Consider the following 18,124-nt stretch of genomic DNA (forward strand, 5'->3'; position numbering starts at 1 on the left):
TCAATATCTTTCTAGCATGAAGCAGCTCGTGTCTGTTAATAGGCCCCATTGTTCCTTCTTGTAATTTCCTTCACCAAGGCATTGAAAAATCTTGAAGCCAGCTTTCATGTTGTGCCATTTATTTCATGTTTCTTGCATCATGTCATACAGTGTGAAAACAGGCCCTTCAGCCCAACTTGCCCACAATGACCAACATGTCCCATCGACACTAGTCCCACCTGCCTGCGTTTGGCCCCTATCCCTCCAAACCTGTCCTTTCCATGTACCTGTCCAATTGTTTCTACCTGCTCCGGCAGCTCGTTCCATACACCCACCATCCTGTGTGCGAAAAGTTACCCCTCAGGTTCCTATTATATCTTTCTCTCCTCACCTTAAACCACTATCCTCCTGCGCTCCAAGAAATAGAGTCCTAGCCTGCTCAACCTCTCCCTATAGCTCAGGTCCATGAGTCCTGGCAACATCCTCATTAATCTTCTCTGCACCTTTTCCTGCTTCACAACATCTTTCCTGTAACATGATGCCCAGAACTGAATACAAATATCAAATATGAAGAGATAAGATAAGCAGCAAAGAATTAAGACAAAAGAGACTGGATGAAAAGTAATATAAATCTAAATACAAGTATCTCAGCCAGATAGTGTTTGTTATGATCAATTCTACGCACGAGGGGATTTAAGGCAATATTATTTTATAAGATTAATTAATTAAGACATTATTAATATAAGACATTAATAACTTTTCACAATAAATAAAAAGTGCAATTTAATGTACACATGGACACATTTAATGTACACATTTAAACTGTTTAAATGTCATTCCCAATACAGCTGACAGAAGTATTAACAGTGTAAAAATTTTTAAAAACAGAAGGGAGAACAAGAACAGTACAACACAGTGGATATTTTTAAGGCAGAGATAGATAGATTCTTGATTAGTACAGGTATCAGATGTTATGGGGAGAGGCAGGAGAATGGGATTAGGAGGGTGAGATAGATCAGGCATGGTTGAATGACAAAGTAGACTTGATGGGCCGAATGGCATAATTCTGCTCCTATCCCTTCTGACAGGGGCAGATCCTTCGGCCCACAATGTCTGCGCTGAACATGATGCCAAGACTATTTTTTATCTGCCTGCACATAATCCATATCCCTTTAATCCCTGCACATCCATACACCTATCCGAAAGTCAAAATAAATGAATCTCCTCTGCCCACATGTGATCCACATCCTGTCATTCCCTGCATACCCATGTGCCAATCTAAAAAGTGGCTTAAATGCAATCTTCTTGGTTCTTGGTTTCTTGGCCCTCCAAATCATATCTGTTTCCACCACCAACCATGGTGGGGCAAGTTTTTTCCCCCACAGTGGGTGGTGGGTGCCTGGAACGCACTGACGGGGGGGGGGGGGGGTGGGTGCTTGTATTAGATACGACAGTGGTGTTTAAGAAGTTTTTAAATAGGCACAAGGCTATTAAGGGAGGAATATAAATTACATGCAGTTAAACTTGGCATGCTCTTCAGCACTGTCATTATGGGCCGAAGGGCCTGTTCCTGTGCTGCACTGTTCCCTGTGCTATGTATCCCAGTATCAACAGTAACCAGGCAACTTTATGTAACTGGGCCTCCTCCATTGTCAGAGTGAGGCCCAGTGCAAATTAGAGGAACAACACCTCATATTTCGATTGGGTAGCTTGTGTAGTCTTCTCCAACTTCTCTCCATCCTTCCCCCTTCCCAGTTCTCCAACTACTCTGACTGTCCTTGTTTACACTTTATCTCTGTTTGCTTTGTTGTCAGCTTCTCCTAGCTAATAATAATCAATTCTACATTTTCATTGATCTACATCCCTTTTGTCTCATTTTCACACCTTACACTTCCTTATCTCTGTACCATCCTCTCCCCTAACTCGGTCTGGAGAAGGACCTCGGCCTGAAATGTCAATCATTCCTTCTATCCAAAGTTACTCCAGCATTTTGTGCATTTTGTGTATATACTCATCATTTTGTGTATATACACATCATTTTGTGTATATACATTTCGTGTATATACACAAAATCCGGCATTTTGTGTATATCTTCGGTTTAAGCATCTGCACTTGCTTCCTACACCACATAAAGCAGGCTCTCAGCAACACGAATCAATAACTATCTATTTTAAATGTATCCCAAAGGTATGCCGTGCTTCGGAGAGAACCATGATTGCTTTATTATGAGAGGTGCAGGTGGATCTGTGTGTAATTACAACCATCCTGCTCCAAAATATACTAATTGCAAAAAGACAATCACATTGTACATGGAGAATCTCTTTTCCCAGAGGAATTGAACCAACTTTGGAAGATCCTTTGCATTGTTTGTTTCTCTTCTTCTCAGTGTACAATTCAGATTACATTTTGCCAAAGCCAATCTGCGGCATTCCATCCATTTCAAACGAAGTGGCCAGGATCTATAAAGGTAAATGCAAGGCATCTTACCTGCCACAAAAACAATCAAGGGCCTCCTAGAATCCTAGAGTGATACAATGTGGAAACAGGCCCTTCGGCCCAATTTGCCCACACCGGCCAACATGTCCCAGCTACACTAGTCCCACCTGCCAGCATTTGGTCCATATCCCTCCAAACCTGTCCTTTCCATGTGGCACAACGTGCCACTTTCCATGAAAATAGTAACAAAATGCTGGAGCAACTGAGTGTATTTACAGGATGTAAGGAATTTTGTAAGTTTCTAGAAGATTGAGGAGGGGTCTTATAGAAACTTACAAAATTCTTAAGGGGTTGGACAGGCTAGATGCAGGAAGATTGTTCCCGATGCTGGGGAAGTCCAGGACAAGGGGTCACAGTTTAAGGATAAAGGGGAAATCCTTTAGGACCGAGATGAGAAAAACATTTTTCACACATCTCTGGAACTCCCTGCCACAGAAGATAGTTGAGGCCAGTTCATTGGCTATATTTAAGAGGGAGTTAGATGTGGCCCTTGTGGCTAAAGGGATCAGGGGGTATGGAGAGAAGGCAGGTACAGGATACAGAGTCGGATGATCAGCCATGATCATATTGAATGGCGGTGCAGGCTCGAAGGGCCGAATGGCCTACTCTACTCCTGCACCTATTTTCTATGTTTCTATGATGTATTAGCTAAGTCCATACTTTTAACCTTGCATGAATGCCACTGTCCCATTAAACCGGCTCCGCAATGATGCACCAATAATTCTTGCTGTGGAGTAAGTGGTAGAGGGATGATACTCATCATTCCTCCATCCAAGCGAAGCACAGAGTGGTTAGAAGCAGAGGCTTCTTGCTTCCTCTCAGGGAGATTGTGGTAAGAGCTGGTGGCTGGCCGCTCATGTACAGATCCTGATATCTGGATGAAGTGCAGCATCAGCACATCCCCAGCAGCAGATGCCTGTGAAGGCATCCAAACTGTTGAAAACCCAGGAGGAGGAATCAGAAAGAAAATAATAGCCGGGCTGGAATTTTAAAACAAATAACAATTAAGAGAATTGGTCTGCAGCTCCTCTCGGGCAATCTGTGAGGAAAGTGAATTTATCTCAGGCTATCTGAGCAGGGAGACGAAGGAGAACTGATTGTCTTGAGTTCCCATTCTGGCAGGTCTGTGGATGTCAGGGGAGAAGATGTCAACTGTTTCACCCCCAAGGTCAAAATGTCAAAGTACCTGCAGAGACTGTCTAGACGCATAGATGAAGAATAGCCAAGAGCAAGAAACTGGAAGGCTGCTAGCTATTGTGAGGCCAAATCCTGGCTCAATGAATGGACAAAAGGAAAATTTAAGAACATTACAATGAAGCATGTTGAAATTCATGTAGCTGTAAATAAAATTAAATAGATCAATTTCCATATTTGAGTTTAGATTAAAAAAAACTTCAAAAATGATCATTTAAATTTTCATTATGGTTAATATACTTGTCAAATGTCATATTTTACATATATTTCTTTCAGTATCACAACAGAAGGCAGGTACAGGATACTGAGTTGGATGATCAGCCATGATCATATTGAATGGCGGTGCACCTATTTTCTATGTTTCTATGTTTCTTATAGGAGCCTTGTTGATGAAGGCAGTCCCATTCAAAATCAAGAATGATTTAGGGTTTCGGCCCGAAACGTCGCCTATTTCGTTCGCTCCATAGATGCTGCTGCACCCGCTGAGTTTCTCCAGCAATTTTGTGTACCTTCCATTCAAAATAATGTCTGCTCATTTAAAAGGTATCGTTGGCATGTTGCCAAAGTCAATATTTAAAAGGAAATAACCAATCATTCAGGAGTACTGAATACAATGTAACTTAAAAGGATACAAACTGCTGGAGTAACTCAACAGGCCTAGCGGCATCTCTGGAGAACATGGATATGTGATGTTTCGGGTTGGGGCCCTTCTTCAGACTTTACCTTTCAATCTTCTCCAGAGATGCTGCTTGATCCGTTGAGTTACTCGAGCACTTTGTGTCCTTTTGGGTAAAAAGTTCATTACAGACACAAGAAACAACATATGCAGTTCCTTGTATCTATAATTAAACTTAGTTAATGTGGTTTCATGAAAGGTAAATCACATTTGACAAATTAGCTCAAATTCTCCGAGATTGTGTCAAGAAGAGTTAATAGCGGGGAACTTGTAAATGTATTATTGATAGGATTACCTTCTCAAACCCGGACCAAGAATCTATCAATCTGCGCCTTAAAAATATCCACTGACATAGCCTCCACACCCTTCTGTGGCAATGAATTCCACAGATTAACCACCCTCTGACTGAAGAAATTCCTCCTCATCTCCTTTCCAAAGATATGTCCTTTTATTCGTTAGCGATCTTGTTGTGCAAAGCCGCTTGGCAACAGTGACCATAATATGGTGGAATTCTGCATTAGGATGGAACGTGACACAGTTAATTCAGAGACCAGGGTCCTGAACTTGAAAAAATGAGACTTTGAAGGTATAAGATGGGAATTGGCTAGGATAGACTGGCAAATTATACTTAAAGGGTTGATGGTGGAGATGCAATGACAAAGATTTAAAGATCGCATGGATGAACGCCAAAAATTGTTCATCCCTCTCTGGCGAAAAAATAAAACTGGGAAGGCGGCTAACGAGGGAAATCAAGGAGGGAAATCAAGGATAGTGTTAAATCCAAGGAAAAGGCTTATTAATTGGCCAGAGGAAGCAGCAAACCGGAGGACTGGGAGAAATTTAGAACTCAGAGGAGGACAAAGGGGTTAAGAAGGGTGAAAAAAGAGCATGAAAGAAAGCTTACAGAGAATATAAAAGCTGACTCTAAAAGCTTCTTGAGATATGTAAAATGGAAAAGATTAGTGAAGCCAAATGTAGGTCCCTTACAATCAGAGACAGGTGAATTTATAATGGGAAACAAAGAAATGGCAGAACAGTTAAACAAGTACTTTGGTTCGGTCTTCACTAAGGAAGACACAAACAATCTCCCAGGAATACTACTAGGGGACCGAGGATCTAGTGGTGGGGAGGAACTGAAGGGAATCCACATTAGTCAGGAAATGGTGTTAGGTAAACTGTTGGGACTGAAGGCAGATAAATCCCCAGGGCCTGATGGTCTGCATCCCAGAGTACTCAAGGAGGTGGCCCCAGAAATCGTGGATGCATTGGTGATCATTTTCCAATGTTCTATAGACTCTGGATCAGTTCCTGTGGACTGGAGGGTCCCCAATGTAACCCCACTTTTTAAGAAAGGAGGGAGAAAGAAAACGGGGAATTATAGACCAGTTAGCCTTACATCAGTAGTGGGGAAGATGCTTGAGTCGATTGTTAAAGATGTTATAGCAGCGCATTTGGAAATCAGTGACAGGATTGGTCAAAGTCAGCATGGATTTATGAAGGGGAAATCATGCTTGACTAATCTTCTGGAATGTTGTGAGGATGTAACAAGTAGAATGGATCAGGAAGAGCCAGTGGATATGGTGTATCTGGACTTTCAAAACCCTTTGACAAGATCCCACACAAGAGATTAGTGTGCAACATTAGAGCACATGGTATTGGGGGTTGGGTATTGACATGGATAGAGACCTGGTTGGCAGACAGGAAGCAAAGAGTAGGAATTAACAGGTCCTTTTCAGAATGGTAGGCAGAGACTAGTGGTGTGTCGCAAGGCTCGGTGCTGGGACCCCAGTTATTTCCAATATATATCAACGATTTAGATGACGGAATTAAATGTGACATCTCCAAGTTTGCAGATGACACAAAGCTGGGTGGCAGTGTGAGCTGTGATGAAGATGCTATAAGGCTGCAGGGTGACTTAGATAGGTTGGGTGAGTGGGCAGATGCAGTATAATGTGGATACATGTGAGGTTATCCACTTTGGTGGCAAGAACAGGAAGGCATATAATTACTGAATGGTGTCAGATTAGGAAAAGGGGAGGTGCAATGAGATTGGGTGTGGTTGTACATCAGTCACTGAAAGTAAGGATGCAGGTACAGCAGGCAGTGAAGAAAGCTAATGGCATGTTGGCCTTCATTGTGAGAGGATTTGTGTTTAGGAGCAAGGAGGTCCTACTGCAGTTGTACAGGGTCCTGGTGAGACCGCACCTGGAATATTGTGTGCAATTTTGGTCTCCTAATTTGAGGGAAGGACATTTTTGCTGTTGAGGCGGTGCAGCATGGGTTTACTAGGTTATTCCCGGGATGGCAGGACTAACATGTGATGAAAGAATGGGTTGACTGGGCTTGTGTTCACTAGAATTAGACAATAGGTGCAGGAGTAGGCCATTCGGCCCTTCGAGCCAGCACCGCCATTCAATGTGATCCTGGCTGATCATCCCCAATCAGTACCCCGTTCCTGCCTTCACCCCATATCCCCTGACTCTGCTATTTTTAAGAGCCCTATCTAGCTCTCTCTTGAAAGCATCCAGAGAACCTGCCTCCACCACCCTCTGAGGCAGAGAATTCCACAGACGGATAAGAGGGGATCTTATAGAAACATATACATTTCTTAAAGGTTTGGACAGGCTAGATGCAGGAAAAATGTTCCCGATGTTAGGGAAGTCCAGAACCAGGGGTCACATTTTATGTAGGCCATTTAGAACTGAAATGAGGAATAACTTCTTCACCCAGAGAGTATTGAATCTGTGGAATTCTCTGCCACAGAAGGTAGTGGAGGCTTATTCACTGGATTGTTTCAAGAGCGAGTAAGATTTAGCTCTTGGGGCTAAAGGAATTAAGGGATATGGGGGAAAAAGCAGGAACAGGGTACCGATTTTAGATGATCAGCCATGTTCATATTGAATAACGGTGCTGTCTCGAAGGGCCGAACGGCCTACTCCTGCACCTATTTTTCTATGTTTCTAGTCTGAGGCTATGGCCTCTGGTCCTAGACTTTCCTACTAGTGGAAGCATCCTCTCCACATCCACCCTATCCAGGTCTTTCACCATTCGGTAGGTTTCAATGAGGTCCCCTCTCAACGTTATAAATTGAAGGATATACGGAATTGGGGAGGTGTTGAGGTCATCTTAGATCAGCCATGATCATTTTGAACAGCAGATGGGACTTGAGAGACTGGTGGCTGTTCCCACTCTTTTTTTGGTGTCATTCTCTGTACAGCTGAATGCTATGTAGCTTATTCTATTATGTGTATTTTAAGGGTTTTCAGCAAAACTGATGGAATAATTGATCACTGCTGAGACAACACATCGTACATTGAAAGAACAGCACAGTTATGACACCACATTCTGTCCATCTCACTTTCGTTAGATTCACACTGTTCATGTATTGGTTCTTGAAGTGACAAAATATAAAATATAAAACTAGTTAAATGAACAGGTGTTACAGAATCATATCTGCATTATAACATTTTTTTCCTGCATGATGAAGATATTGCTTTAGTTCTATTTTATCTCTCTCACTTTAAATATAATTGTATTTGTCTAATTTGGCATTCTTTTATATTACATATCATTTTCCGACTGGTGAGAATAGTAGATGGCCTTCCCCTGAACAAATATTTCTTTTGATTTTCAACCAAGAATAGTCTGGGCTGTTAACACTACAATTTATTTTCTCTCTCTCTATATGTGTCTCAAGAAATCACACTATAACACAATTTAAAATACATTTCAACAGGTACATAAATAGGAAAGGTTTACAGGGGGATATAGGCCAAACACAGAATAATGAAAGGCATAGATAGAGTGGATGTGGAAAGGGTCCAGGACCAGATGTTATAGTCTCAGAATTAAAGGGAGTCTTTTAGAAAGGAGGTGAGGAGGAACTTCTTTAGTCAGAGAGTAGTTAATGCGTGGAACTCAATGCCACAGAGGGCTGTGGAGTCCAAGTCAGTCGATATTTTTAAGGCAGAGATAGACAAATTGTTGATTAGAACAGGTGTCAAGGGTTAGAAACATAGAAAATAGGTGCAGGAGGAGGCCATTCGGCCCTTTGAGCTAATAGTGAAGGCAGGAAAATGGGATTAGGAGTCAGAGATCAGCCATGATTGAACAGGAGTGGACTCGATGGGCCAAATGACCTAATTCTGCTTCTATACCTTGTGAACACAGGCAAATGAGAGTAACTTAGATGGGGCATTGTGGTTGGCATGGACAAGTTGGGCCGTAGGGACTGTTCCTATGCCGTTTGGCTCTATGACTTGTTGCGCCATTATTTATGCAGCCATGTTCATATTGAATGGCGGTGCAGGCTCGAAGGGCCGAATGGCCTACTCCTGCACCTATTTTCTATGTTTCTATGTTTCTATTTATGTATTGAATGGTTCAAATGATAGCAACAGTGTAGTACAATCCACCAAACTGCATGCACCAGAATATTGATTCAAAACATAATTTCAAATGCTAATTCTGATGAAAGGTCATTGATCAGAAACATCGACTGTTCCTCTCTCTTTAGGTGGTGTCAGGCCAGCTGGGAATTCCCAGCAATTTCCTTCCAGATGTCCCAGCAATTGCAGCTTTTGTTTCAGATTTGTCCACAACTGCGGCTTTTTTGCTTTTAGAATACCAATTCACCCAATGATGTATTATTAGTAAATTATTCCATTCTTCTTTATCATGCTTTTTTTTTCTCTCTTACTTTCTATCTATAAATAATTAAAAAAAAACTAGAAGCAGATTCAATACACAACTGATAATATTATTAATGTACGACTGATATACATGAAATGTTTTTATTATGATATGTGCTTGCTTCTAATAAAAATATATTTTAAAAAAAGAATACCAATTCATGAGGACACCCAAGGACCATTCTTGGGCCGCTGAGACCAAAGAGGGGGACCGGCGGGTGGCCGCTGAGACCAAAGAGGGGGACCGGCGGGTGGCCGCTGAGACCAAAGAGGGGGACCGGCAGGTGGCCGCTGAGAACAAAGGAAGGACCTGATGGGGGGGTGATGCCAAGGTCAAAGGGGGACCTGATGAGGGGATAACAAGGTCAAAGGGGGGACCCGATGAGGGGGGCCGCCAAGATCGAAGTGGTTACCCAGAAAGAAGAAAGGTCTGCAGGATTAACTTTTTGTCACATTGTCGGCACCAGAAACATGGTGACTCTTTGTGTACTGCCCAGGAGAGATCTGCTGTATGATTTTACTGGATTGTATGCAAGTCAAAGAATTTCACTGTACCTGGGTACACGTGACAATAAAGTATCATCATCATCACTCTTCATTGCATTAGTGCTCCACACAGTGACAACATGGTACCAGACCATGGAATGAAAATGGCTGACTAATTCCCCTGTCCATATCACTGCTCCAGGTGAGATTGATTTGAAGCATTTAATTTTAATGTAAATTTGTATTTATTTATGTAGGATTACCCTGCTCGTGCAGTGAGAACTTGCTCATCTTTCTGCTAAATGTTCTTTTTCATCCTTTAAACGATGTTGCTTTCCGTATAAGTTCATAAGTCATTAGGATCATTTCATTCCAAAGAGGAAGAAAGATTCTAAGGGGAGTAAGAGGCAACCATGGCTGACAAGGGAAGTCAAGGACAGTGTAAAAATTAAAGAGAAGACGTATAACGTAGCAAAGATGAGCGGGAAACCAGATGATTGTGTAACTTTTCAAGATCAACAGAAGTTAACTAAAAAGGCAATAAGGGGAGAAAAGGTAAAGTACGAAGGTAAGCTAGCCAAGAATATAAACGAGGATAGTAAAAAGCTTCTTTAGGTATGTGAAGAACAAAAAAATTAGTTAACACAAATGTGGGTCCCTTGAAGACAGGAACAGGTGAATTTATTGTGGGGTACTAGGAAATGGCAGACGAGTTGAACAGGTACTATGGTTGTGTCTTCACTAAGGAAGACACAAACAATCTCCCAGATGTACTAGGGGATAGAGGACCTCTGGTGACAGAGGAAGTGAAGAAAGTTCACATTAGGCAGGAAATGGTGTTGGGTAGACTGAAGGCTGATAAATCCCCAGGGCCTAATGACCTGCATCCCAGGGTAAAGGAAGTGGCTCTAGAAATCGTGGAAGCAATGGTAATAATTTTCCAATGTTCTGTAGATTCTGGATCAGTTCCCATGGATTGGAGGGTAGCTAATGTTATCCCACTTTTTAAGAAAGTAGGGGGAGAGAAAGCAGGGAATTATAGACCAATTAGCTTGACATCGGTGGTGGGGAAGATGCTGGAGTCGATTATTAAAGATGTAATAGCGGCGCATTTGGATAACAGTAAAAGGATTGGGCTAAGTCAGCATGGATTTACGAAGGGGAAATCATGCGTGACTAATCTTCTGGAATTTTCTGAGGATGTAACAAATAAGAAGTATCAAAGTTGGGATGTAATGTTAAAATTGTACAAGGCATTGGTGAGGCCAATTCTGGAATATGGTGTACAATTCTGGTCGCCAAATTATAGGAAAGATGTCAACAAAATAGAGAGAATACAGAGGAGATTTACTAGAATGTTGCCTGGGTTTCAGCACCTAAGTTACAGAGAAAGGTTGAACAAGTTAGGTCTTTATGCTTTGGAGCGCAGAAGGTTAAGGGGGGACTTGATAGAGGTCTATAAAATGATGAGAGGGATAGACAGAGTTGACGTGGATAGGCTTTTTCCATTGACAGTAGGGAAGATTCAAACAAGAGGACATGATTTGAGAATTAAGGGTCAAAAGTTTAGGGGCAACATGAGGGGGAACATCTTTACTCAGAGAGTGGTAGCTGTGTGGAATGAGCTTCCAGTGGAAGTGGTGAAAGCAGGTTTGTTTTTATCATTTAAAAATAAATTGGATAGGTATATGGACGGTAAAGGAATGGAGGGTTATGGTCTGAGTGCAGGTAGATGGACTAGGTGAGAGCAAGTGTTCAGCACGGACTTGAAGGGCCGAGATGGCCTGTTTCCGTGCTGTAATTGTTATATGGTTATATATGGTTATATGGTAAAATGGACAAGGGAGTGCCAGTGGATGTAGTGTACCTGGACTTTCAGAAAGCCTTTGATAAGGTCCCACACAGGAGATTAGTGGGAAGAATTAGAGCGCATGGTATTGGGGGTAGTGTATTGACATGGATAGAAAATTGGTTGCCAGACAGGAAACAAAGAGTAGGGATTAACGTGTCTCTTTCAGAATGGCAGGCAGTGACTAGTGGGGTACCGCAAGGCTCGGTGCTGGGACCGCAGCTATTTACAATATACATCCAATGATTTAGATGAAGGGATTCAAAGTAACATTAGCAAATTTGCTGATGACACAAAGCTGGGTGTCAGTGCGAACTGTGAGGATGATGCTATGAGGATGCAGGGTGGCTTGGATATGTTGGATGAGTGGGCAGAAGCATTGCAGATGCAGTATAATGTGGATAAATGTGAGGTTATCCACTTTGGTGGCAAGAACAGGAAGGTAGATTATTATCTGAATGGTGTCAGATTAGGAAAAGGGGAAGGACAACAAGATCTGGGTGTCCTTGTACATCATTTTCTGAAAGTCAGCATGCAGGCACAGCAGGTAGTGATGAAAGCTAATGGCAGGTTGGTCTTCATAACCAGAGGAGTTGAGTATCGGAGCAAAGAAGTCCTTCTGCAGTTTGTACAAGGCCCTGGTGAGACCACACCTGGAGTATTGTGTGCAGTTTTGGTCTGCAAATTTGAGGAAGGACATTTTTGCTATTGAGGGAGTGCAGATTAGGTTCACGAGGTTAATTCCCAGGATGGCCGGACTGTCATATGATGAATGAATGGAGCAACTGGGCTTGTATACTCTGGAATTTAGGATGAGAGGGATCTTATAGAAACATATTAAATTATTAGGGATAGGATACGCAAGATGCAGGAAACATGTTCCCGACATTGGGGGAGTCCAGAACCAGGGGCCACAGTTTAAGGATAAGGGGTAGGCCATTTAGAACTGAGATGAGGAAAAAGCTTTTCACCTAGAGAGTTGTGAATTCGTGGAATTCTCTGCCGCAGAAGGCAGTGGGGATCGATTCACTGGATGCATTCAAAAAAGAGTTAGATAAAGTTCTTCGGGCTAGCGGAAGCAAGGGATATGGGGAGAAGGCTGGAATGGATACTGATAGTGGATGAGTAGCCATGATCACATTGCTGGCACCTATTTTCTATGTCATAGAAGCAGAATTAGACCAAATTATCCAAATGGCCTCCACAGCTGACTGTGGCAATGAATTCCACAGATTCACCACCCTACAGAAATGTCTCCTTATCTCCTTTCTAAAAGTACGTCATTTTATTCTGAGGCTGTGTCCTCTGGTCTTAGACTTGCCCACTAGTCTCCACATCCACTCTATCCGGGTCTTTCACTATTTGGTAAGTTTCAGTGAGGTGTCCCCCTCATCTTTCTAAAAGAATTATGAATTGATTTTACTGGCTGTACAATCAACCCTATGTCTTAACATGGGCCCGACCGTTCTCTCTCTCTCTCCTTTTAGTCTCCCTCCTGCCACTCATTTGCTGTTTATGTGTTGCAAACAGGCACTGACTGCTCTATAAAGCACCACAAAATGCCAGTCCTTCTAGAGTCCACTGAGGCCATTATCCCAGAAATAGTAGTACAATTATTTAATATTACTCATCCACTTGATGCGAAAACATCTTATAAAATACAACCTTTTAGTAACAAATGGCTATTAATGTGTACAGTGGTAAGTGGCTTTGCTCAATACTGTATTCAAACTTCTAGGCCTTACAGTCTGTGGATTGGTGCAGGAACCTTAACCTCTCAAATCTTCAGCTACCATTGAATATCATTGTTAAATTTAACTTCTTTACTGATTTCCTGTTTATTAATCTAGCTTTTTGTTTAGCTTCTACTATACAGTTATATTATTCAGTTCAATAGTAGGAAATAGTATAATTGCTCACGAAAATTTAAAATTGAAAAAATCATAACTTCTTAGTTCATAGTTTTATGTAACACTAATCAGAAATCTGCTCGACAATTCTCCGCACAAGATTTACTAGAAACTAATTTGACTCGTGTATCAAAAAGTGATATTTTGAATAACTTCTGTAAAGTAATAAAGAATATTTTCTGCAAAATGCATGTTATTTTGTTCATGTATTTAGGCTAAGAGTGTCCATTGCAAAAAGCTGCCTATTTGAAACATGAAATAATCATTTGCAGGGAGAGGGGAGCTTAATAAAACAATGCATACAGAGTCTGGCAAAGCTCAAGGAAAAGCAATAAAGCGGCCAGAAGGATGATGATTTACAACAGTGCAAAATGTAAATAGGAAGATTGGATCATCGTGAAATTGCCCAATATGGAATACTTAGGACGATGAATGTAATGACGTTACTGACAAGAATACTTAATGTGAGTTTCTGAGCATGTGGATTGTCTTTTATTAGTCCGATCCTCTTTTGATAAAGCATTTGCAGGAAATGAGCATCAGTTCACTGTTTGTTGCAGGCACCATAACTTTAGCCACCATAATGCCACATTAGCTTTTCAGCATTTCTCTTCAAGTGGAGTAAAATGAAACAAATAAATTAGTTGTTGTTTTCCCATTTGTAAAGCTACAAACCCAAATCAATAGTCCTGGCACATTCAGCTTGGACATCACTTTGTGTTACTGATGTAATGCTGTGCTGTGCTGAGCACTGCTGAACTACTATCTACCTCATTGGTGACCCTCGGACTATCAAACTTTACTGGCTTTTCCTTGCACTGAACATTATTCCCTTATCATGTATCTGTACACTGTAAATGGCACAATTGTAATAATGTGTTGCCTTTCCGCTGGCTGGTTAGCACTCAACAAAAGCTTTTCACTGTACCTCCGTACACGTCAAGTCAAGTCAAGTCACATTTATTTATATAGCACATTTAAAAAACAACTCTCGTTGGCCAAAGTGCTTTACATTGGTGGAGGTACTAACGTTATACAACAGTGATTCATGGATTACATACAAACATCACTACATACATATAGCCCTCGCTCAGAGGACGTCAAGAAAGGCTTGGGAGTAGAGATGAGATTTAAGTCTCGACTTAAAGGAGTCGATGGAGGGAGCAATTCTGATGGGAAGGGGGATGCTGTTCCACAGTGTTCCACAACCGCAAAGGCGCAGTCGCCCCTGAGCATATGCCTAGACCGCGGGATGTTCAGTAACACCAAGTGAGGGACCTGGAGGTGGGTAAGCAGACTTTTGATGTAGGTGGGGGCAAGCCCATTAAGGGCTTTGTAGACATAAAGGAAGATCTTGAAATTTATTCGGAACCGCACAGGGAGCCAGTGGAGGGAGGCCAGGATCGGGGTGATGTTGTCCCTTTTTCGGGTGCCCGTCAGGAGTCCCGCTGCGGCGTTTTGGACCAGTTGCAGGTGGGACAGGGAAGATTGGCTGATGCCAGTGTAGAGGGAGTTGCAGTAAACTAGGCGGGAGGAGATAAATGTGTGGATGATCTTTTCGAGGTCATCAAACTGGAGGAATTGTTTTATTGCGCAGGTGACAATAAACTAAACTAATGGTGAAGAGTGACACAGTTCGTAGAGCTGCTGCCTCACAGATCCAGTGACAGGGTTCAACCTTGAAATTAGTTGTTGTCTGTGTGGAGTTGGCATTTCCCCTGTGATCACATGAAAATCATCTGTGTTTCCTTCCACCTCCCAAAGGCAGATGGGATGGTAGGTCAACAGGTCATTGTAAATTATCCGCTCTTTGTGGCACAACCTGGGAGCAGTTGACGTGTGGAGAAACTGTTGCAGGGGAATTAGTAAGCGAATAAGCGCACAGCAATATTTATATAGATACATGGATAGGATAGGTTTAAAGGGAGATGGGCCAAATGCAGGCAGGCGAGACTAGTGTAGATGGGACATGTTGGTCGGTGTGGGCAGGTTGAGCCAAGAGGAGCGGGGCGGCTGCCTGGGGCGGGGCTGCTGCTTGGGGCGGGGCTGCTTGGGGTCCCTCCGAAAGTCCGGTTGGAAACCTCTGCCGGCTTTCCTCAGCTCCAGTAAAGACGCGATGGTGCAGGAAGGGGCGTTCCGTCTCGGGGAGTGACAGGGGAAGAGACTAATCCACGCAGCGCTGACTGGCAGGAGAAGAGATCGATCTGCGGACGCGCAGTTTGTAAGATTTTGAAACCTCGCTAACTTATACGACATTGAACCGATCGGAACGAAACTTGGTGGACTCGCAGCCCAGGAGAACGGTGAGTGAACTGGCGAAAAATTGTAGCGCTATCGCGAACCGTTTTTGCGCAAATAGAAAGACCGCCAAACCGGAAGATAACAAGATCAGAGTTTTAGTTATGTATAGACCCTTATCTGACACCCTTTGTCTCCTTTTCACCTCTAGCCTTTGTCAATTACTCCACCCATTTGCTAAGCAAAGCCACCCTCACCTGTATCCTTGACATCACTTGCCTGTCACTGTCCACACCTCCCTTTTCCAGCTTTCTCCCCATACTACCATCAGCTGAAGGCTCCTGATCTGAAACGTTGTCTGTCCATTCCCTCCACAGATGTGACTTGACTTGAGTTCCTCCAGCACTTTGTGTTTTGTTCAAGGTTCCAAATCTGCAGTTCCTTATGTCTCTTAATATAAACATCAGTTAATTGATGTTTCCAGCTGGCATGAACCTAGTACATTCTTGTTTGAAATCTTTGGTGCATCTCAGTTACAAATAATAACTAACTTTCTTTTAGATGTATATTAAATATTTCAAAGTATTTCAGATAGTCACACATCCAAGAATTTATTTTTCTGTAGTTCCGAGGTCAATCTCTCTGAAGTATTTTTTTACTGATGACCTGGAACATTAATCAATGCAGTAATCTGTCCAGAGAGATGCCCTCAGACAACATATTTGATTCTTAATGCAAATCATAACAAGCACCAAATCCTTAAAAATAATAATACAGGAAAGGATATTTTGCAGTATTGAGACTTTTTAATTCCGTTTCAAATAAGATTCAAATCTTGTTCATAAAAATATGTAATTTTGTTCAACTTAATTTCTATTGTAAGTTCCAGAACAAGGGGTCACAGTTTAAGGATCCAGAACAAGGGTTCACAGTTTAAGGATAAAGGGGAAATCTTTTAGGACTGAGATGAGAAAAACATTTTTCACACAGAGAGTGGTGAATCTCTGCCACAGAAGGTAGTTGAGGCCAGTTCATTGGCTATATTTAAGAGGGAGTTAGATGTGGCCCTTGTGGCTAAAGGGATCAGGTATGGAGAGAAGGCAGGTACAGGATACTGAGTTGGATGATCAGCCATGATCATATTGAATGGCGGTGCAGGCTCGAAGGGCCGAATGGCCTACTCCTGCACCTATTTCCTATGTTTCTATGTTCTAGTATATGTTTTCTCCCTTTAGCTTTGTTTTCTACGACCCATTCGTTCAGGTATTCACTATTGTTGTGCAAGAAGGAATAATGACACTGGAAAGGTTTCATTGCACCTAACATAAAATCCATAGAAACATTAAAAAGCACAGCCCAGGAACAGACCTTCAATCCATCCCATCCATGCCGATCATGATACTGAGTTACACTAATCCCATCTGTTTCTCACCTCCCCTGGCAGCATGTTCTGGGCACCTTCTCCCTATCGCATTGGCCGTGCAGTTAGTATTTGAATCAAACTTTTCTTGGTCTAATTTTGTCTGACACCAAACCTGTGGCGTAATTGGCTTAATGTTACACTGTGTGATGTTTGCATAAACCACGTGTGAACTAATGTATAGGTTTTCTTTATTCCCCAGAATCCAGAAAAGCAAATATAGAGGGCAATTTAAAAAAATATAGCTCCTGTTTCACATAATCAATGATAAATGAGGGTGCACATTTTTAAACCTTTTAATTCATCAACAGAACAAATATTTGTGTTGACACTACTAGAATACAAGAATTATTAATCAACAAGGATATCACTGTTACGTATTCTCAAGCAAATTTACAATTTATACCACAATGTGTCATGCCAAGTAGAAGGTGCATAACATAGTACATGAAGCACAGGAACATTACATCATTGCATGAGGTAATGGGAATGGATGTGTAAAATTTCTTATCGTCCTATTTAAGAAAGATGCTGCAAACCATTCTATGCTTTCAAAATTCACTTTTATTAATTTCTTTTTCATTTCATATTTCACAAAACTGTCAAAGTTCTGACTAGAGCCACTTAATGGAATTGAGCACACCAAGAATGGCTCCACTGATCATGAAGCTTAGATAACATTAGCCACTACTTCTGGATTATAAACATGTTTGTATTAAAATTCAACGGGGGCATAACTGTCCTGTCAGCATAAATCTGCTGGTACATCCTGGGAGGTTCTTGTCAATAGTTACAACAATGACTGGCCAAAGGCTGATCAGACTTCAGCCCACTATTTAAAAAAAGACATTTGCATCGCCATGCTATACATTTCTCCAAGAACCCAGTTAAAATTATTCTTTTCAATATCTAAATCATTCATGTTTTGGTCACTCAAACAAAACATATGTCACATGGAAATAAGAAACAGAAAAAAGTCTTCAAATATCAGCAGCATTTTAATTCTCGAGAGACCTTATTTAATTCTGTTCATGGAATGTAGCTTCTTGGGCTTTCATGTAGCCCAATTATCACTAAACGTTATTTCATTATTTTCTAAAAAAATATTGAAAGACTAATGATATTGTAAGCATTTAGTGTATTGTGAAAGGCTAAATTGAAAACGGCATCAAATTATTAATTTGA

General features: G+C 41.7%; 1 protein-coding gene and 1 long non-coding RNA gene across 2 annotated transcripts in view; both read right to left on the reverse strand.

Annotated features, from left to right (window-relative positions):
* map1b (microtubule associated protein 1B) overlaps positions 1 to 18,124 on the reverse strand; it is a 106,023-nt gene that overhangs the window by 76,732 nt on the left and 11,167 nt on the right. The gene's annotated exons all lie outside the window — the stretch shown is intronic.
* LOC116971485 lies at positions 1,429 to 6,890 on the reverse strand. Its single transcript, XR_004411505.1, has 3 exons — positions 6,879 to 6,890; positions 6,183 to 6,184; positions 1,429 to 1,466 (listed from the first exon to the last, which is right to left on the reverse strand). It is a non-coding gene; the product is annotated as an uncharacterized LOC116971485 (long non-coding RNA).

The sequence above is a fragment of the Amblyraja radiata genome, chromosome 3, assembly GCF_010909765.2.
Source record: "Amblyraja radiata isolate CabotCenter1 chromosome 3, sAmbRad1.1.pri, whole genome shotgun sequence".
Lineage (NCBI taxonomy): Eukaryota > Metazoa > Chordata > Chondrichthyes > Rajiformes > Rajidae > Amblyraja > Amblyraja radiata.